Genomic DNA, 5,989 nt, shown 5'->3' with positions numbered 1-5,989 from the left:
ATACTTTCGACTGCCCAACAAGAAGTGCCCAATAGCTGAGAGCAATTAGTAACACTCCTATTACCAATCTTAATAATACGAAACTACCAACATCATAATAAAGTGACATTACTAAGATTTTGCATATGATTTTATAATACTACAATTACTAAAAACATACCAAATATAATAACTAGAACAATATAATATTTAAAGGTTACAAATTATTCTATTAATATTTTTTATCATAACTGAATGTTGGTACTAAATGGAATCTCAAATAACCATAACACACCCATGGGACCATCACAGTCTGGTTTGAATGTAGGTTGTGGATATCGGCAGATTGAAACCCAGATCTCTGGATTAAGGAAAACGGGCTATTAATTCTATGTCACAGGAGAAGTCCCAAAGATGAAGGTCACGACAATCTCAGTATTCTTCAAAACCCAATGTTCTGAGCTGCATCGTAAGCGAAACACAAATAGTACTTGCACAATAAAACCAAACGGGCAAAGGCTCTTGTCATAATTTAACATTGATCCTTTATTGATTTGCATTTGAAGCCTTTCGAAACTCCCTAAGAAAAAAGCGATTCACTCGATTGTATGAAACGTGCAGTCATTGATAGATTGACAGATGTCGGATGTAATCTTGTAAAATCTGAAATCCACTACGTTCTAAGCAACTGCTCGCTTTCCAACTTAGCCGGATTATACTTCATCGCCGATCGCCATACTGTAATTATTACTATTTCAACCTTATGTCAAATAACTGAACGTTAAGGCAGCCCCGCCTCTTATTTCATAGTGTTTACATCCTCCTTGGTATAGAGCGGCGTCGTAATTGGGTCTGTCACTTTGATAAATAAGATATTTTCCCCCTTATTCATAATAGTCTGCTAACTTAAAGCATTGCTAATTCTCACTCTGTCTTCTTCTATTGACCTAAGTCAGAATGAGAAAAAACACTCCTAACCGGCTGTTTAAAGTAAGCGGACCATTATGAATAAGGGGGTAAGTCTCATTCGCCCTTCAAACTGAAACACAAATATTGATGCACAAATTTTTTTTAATAAGAGGTAACGGGCAAAGGCTCACGTCATTGTTTAACTTTGATCCTTGATTTGCATTTGAATAGATAGTTTGAAAACCAGTCTGGCCAGCATCCTGCGCTCATAAGCCTGCCTCTTGTACAAAAATCGAATGATAACAATTTATATAATATTTTTAATAATTCTGCACCGATTTACTAGTTTTAATCATTGGGAGGCTTTCTTCGCAGAGGATGCCGGCTAGATAATGGGCTAGATTACTATACTACGACGGCGCTATTTCTAGCATGAAGCAGTAATGTGTAAGCATTATTGTGTTTCGATCTGAATGGCGTAGCTAGTGAAGTTACTGGGCAAAAGAGATTTAACATCATAGTGCCACTCAGAATTATTGGGTTGTTCAAGAATCCTGAGCAACACTGTATTGTAATGGGTAGGGCGTATCAATGACTATCAGATGAATGTCTGCTCGTCTCGTACTTTATTGTAATGAAAAAATAAAAAGAAACCGTACCATATTAAAATAAATAACAGTGAATTCATTTCCGAAACAGCTGGTGCACTGCAAGCGGTTAAAACTGTTTTACAAAATTTTGTGGAATTTTATTATGCATTCAATTAAATTTATTATAAATTAAATTCATCTTCATATCTTTCTATAACATGAAAATCCAACTCACAATATTATAATAGGTTAAATTCGAATTGCCATTTCGGTAAATGTTACAAGATTTGACGAGAATGTTTTATTAATTACCTACTAGCGGACCGAAGCTGTTTTGTCAATAGAAAAAAAAATATTTATTCGGTACTTATGTAATTTAAATGTGGGTCTTGGTATCCCTCCTGGTACCCTCGTTCGACGACCGATGCACGTGCGGCATTCGGCGTAACTAGATTCGATTGGATATTTACATAGACATTTTAATAATATGGCACTATTAAGATTTCTATCGATATTTAGGTAAGCTGTACGTAATTTTTCTCGTATTATTCTTAAATGAATAACGCAGAATCAGTTGTTGAGTATATAACCAAGGTATGTAGTTTTTAAATGGTATTTTTATTTTACGAATTTTTAATAATAAAAAAAGTTATATTCATTTTCTTCCTTCCATCATATTGTTGGTAATATGGAATATCGTCAGTGTCCTAAAACAATCGGAAATGTGTAAGTAAACAAATAACGTATTTCTGAAGTATGTAGTAATAAAATGATAAGAATATATATAGTATTTGTGTTAACAGCTTTTATATTATCAGTATAATTGTCTTTTTTTTTAAGTGTTAAAATGGATATAGTATGTTATGAGGGCAGCGCAGGACCTATCATCATGGAAATCTTTGGGGGAGGCCTTTGTCCAGCAATGGAAGTCTTCCGGCTGATGATGATAATGAATGTCTCTTTCTACAACATACTGCAGTTGTATAAAGCTGTGGAATGAGCTTCCTTGTGCGGTGTTTCTGGGACGATACGACATGGGTACCTTCAAAAAAAAACGCGTACATCTTCCGTAAAGGCTGGCGCTGTGGGCGGCGGTCACTTAATACCAGGTACGCTCGATTGTCCTCCTTTTCCATACAAAAAAGTTTTTTAACTTTATTACGATTTTATTATTTGTATATAAATAGATAAGGCATAAAGTGATAATAACTCGTGAAGACGATTAAATACATCTTCGTTATTAGGAATCTTAAAATTACAGATCTTTGTGTCTTCAGAGATTTATTGCAGTATATTGAAATATTTATTATATTAGGCTGTGATCTATAGAGCGTACTTTGACTTTGCTCAGAGTTTACTTACGTAACAATTAGCTGAGTGTAAGCTTAGCATAATCTTTTATTTCGTTTTTATAGTCAGCTGAATTTTTTTTTTTTATGAAAATAAGGGACAAGACGAGCAGGACGTTTCGCTGATGGTAATTGATACACCCTGCCCATTAAAATGCAGTGCCGCTCAGGATTCTTGAAACCCCAAACATTCTGAGCGGCACTACAACTGCGCTCGTCACCTTGAGACAAGATGTTAAGTCTCATTGTCACCCATAATCTAGCCGGCATCCTGTGCAAAGGAGCCTCAAGCTAAGACAGCCCAATGGAAACGTCAAGTTCGCGCTTTATCACACTCAGCAAAGTTTTACGTAAGTAAAGTCTCAGCAAAATCTAAGTACGCTCTATAGATCTCAGCCTTATAGCCAAAACACATGATCGGATCTGGTTCGGCTGAACCCTCGGACGCGATCTGGTAGCGAAACATTTGGATGGTATGTCATAATGTCCATCTCACAAAATTATTATTATTACCGTTCGGACCGCATCGATTATGACGTCATAACAATTGGTGCGCCCACCGTACCGTTCGATGGCCGGGCCGTACCAAATCCGACTATGTGTTTGGGCTATTAATGTCTGTATATGCAAAAGTATGAAGAAAGCAGTATAATAATGGATGCGCTGTCTCCGTCACTCTTCAGGGAATGTGAGGGATGCAAGATGGTGAATGAACTCACATCAGACGCGTGCGCTGACTCAGTAGAAGGCTACAAGGTCATTGCTTTACAGGCTAGCTTCTTACGCGTCGGTTTTCCGTTACTCAAATTCTTCCGCTTTGGCACAGAGCGGAACAATTCAAAACTTCTTTTGCGTTGAGCACTTTCTTGGGATTGGTATAAAATGTTAAACTCGCGTCAGTTGATATTATGGATGAAACATTTTAAGTACTAACTAATTATAGTTTGGCTATTTCAACTTAAACATCATGATGTCATTGGACCAGTGGTTGAATCATTGTAGCCGAAACACAGCTCGATCCATTTGACCGCGTGCAACGTAGAGCAGCTCGAATTGTGGGGGACCCAGTGCTCTGTGAACGGCTGGATCACTTGGCGTTGCGTAGAGAAGTCGCTTCATTGTGTGTCTTCCACCGCATTTATCACAGGGAGTGTTCCGAAGAGCTGTTTAACCTGATTCCTGCCGCCGAATTCTACCTTCGCACGACACGCCACAAGTTAGGATATCATCCTCACCATCTGGATGTGGGGCGGTCCTCCACAGTGCGGTTTTCAAGCAGGTTTTTTCCACGTACTACAAAGCTGTGGAATGAACTTCCTTGTGCGGTGTTTCCGGGACGATACGACATGGGTACCTCCTGTGATTCCTCTGGTGTTGCACGAGATTGTGGGCGGCGGTGATCACTTAACAACAGGTGACCCGTACGCTCGTTTGTCCTCAGATTCCATAAAAAAAATATAGGTAGAGGGATCGAATCTTAGCCGTGAATTATTTTTGAAGTGAAAACTTCTTTAGAAGCTCAACGTAGCACTATTCTTGGTATGGATATAAAATGTTAAACTCGCGACAGGACACGTGGCCTGATTGAAAATTCGAAAGTCAGGTGTTAAAATCCCGAGGCGCGATGGTCTGCAGCTGGGGGCCCCGCGCTAATCCTCTAGGAACTCCTGGTGCTAAAGTGCGTGTTACTTCCTCTCGGCTTGTGTAGGAAAAATAATTTGCGATGCGTCACACCGAGAACTTATTGCAAAACGATTATATCATTGATCACTGATGAAGTCTGAATTTATTTATTACATTAAGCGGATACTATTCGTATATTGTTGATGTTAGATGTTGGTCGGTGACAATTTGGTTATTTTATAATGCGGCGCAAGAGACAACTGTCATAAGTTTAACCTCTCAGATGACAATGAGTCTGTTGTCTATGGTATTTCTCTATTTACTGGTAATCGTCTGCACTATAATTTGCCATATTATGGCACATTGTTTAAAACAAATTACAAGAATGAGAATAGATAGTTGCGGCGTATCTAAACATACTTATTAAGGTTAAATGAAATAGCCGTATCATATTGACTCCTGACATTCTACCACCGAGAGTTTCACAGCCACTTTGTGCAATCAATGACCAGAAATTACCACCATACTTCTCTGTAAAGGCCGTCAACGCATCTTTTGGCCCCTGGTGTTGCAGATGTGGCTTATGTAGAAAAAAATTAATGTATATCAAGATCGTATATCAGGACCGAGTTTTGCACCAACACGCAAACGTCTCCATTCTCCAAGAGCTTGGCATAAAATAACGCCTTTCGGTGTTAGTACAGAGTCGCATACTTAAGTTTTCGCACACGTCTCCCGGCGCGAGAGTGATTTCATCGAGCACGTTGTCGTGCAGGGCAAAGTGGAAGGTAGGTCGGGAGGGAAGGTCGCCCATGCTATGGACCAACCAAATTAAGTTTGCTGTCGGGGGTCCATTGAATGAGTGTACCAGTGGCCAGCAGGAAAAAGTGGCGAATGCACGTGGGACGAATTACATCTGCCCCAAAAGATGTCACTTCGAGATGTCCACGACCGCTCTGTAAAGAGTGTCACGAACAGGAATAATATCAAGAACGTGGCCATTTGCCATAACAGACCGTAATAGACAAAGAGATAGGTATATCATCTGTGGGTCGAAATCATTTTAATAAAAAAAATCACTTGTAAAACCCTTGAATTTCTACAGCTACAGCTTATCAGAGACTTTGGAATTCTTAAGGAGCTACAGTTTTTTGCTAAGTAGATCCCACCTAGATTCAACGCTATAGAGGCACATTAGTTCATGGTAGGATCGACAGTACAGAGCTAACTGAACTATTCATAAAATTACGAGTGCCGTCAGTTCGCACTAGACACACGTCTCTATTCCAAGTCCCGCTGAGTCACACTAATTATTATGAAAATTCGGTAACTTGTCGCACTCTATGCAACTATAATAAGCAATTCAACAGTACTGAACTTTTTAATAACAGTAAAGGCTGCTTTAAAAGGAGTGTTAATAAAAATCTAAAGGAAGGAAAAATTTAGAGTAATTCACAAACACACACACACACACACAAACACACACACACACGCATTCTCACCAAAGCACACACGCACAAATATCATGTCTTATTATAA

The sequence above is a fragment of the Leptidea sinapis genome, chromosome 17, assembly GCF_905404315.1.
Source record: "Leptidea sinapis chromosome 17, ilLepSina1.1, whole genome shotgun sequence".
Classification (NCBI taxonomy): domain Eukaryota; kingdom Metazoa; phylum Arthropoda; class Insecta; order Lepidoptera; family Pieridae; genus Leptidea; species Leptidea sinapis.
The sequence above is the reverse complement of the archived record's forward strand: the minus strand, read 5'-3'. Positions refer to the sequence as shown.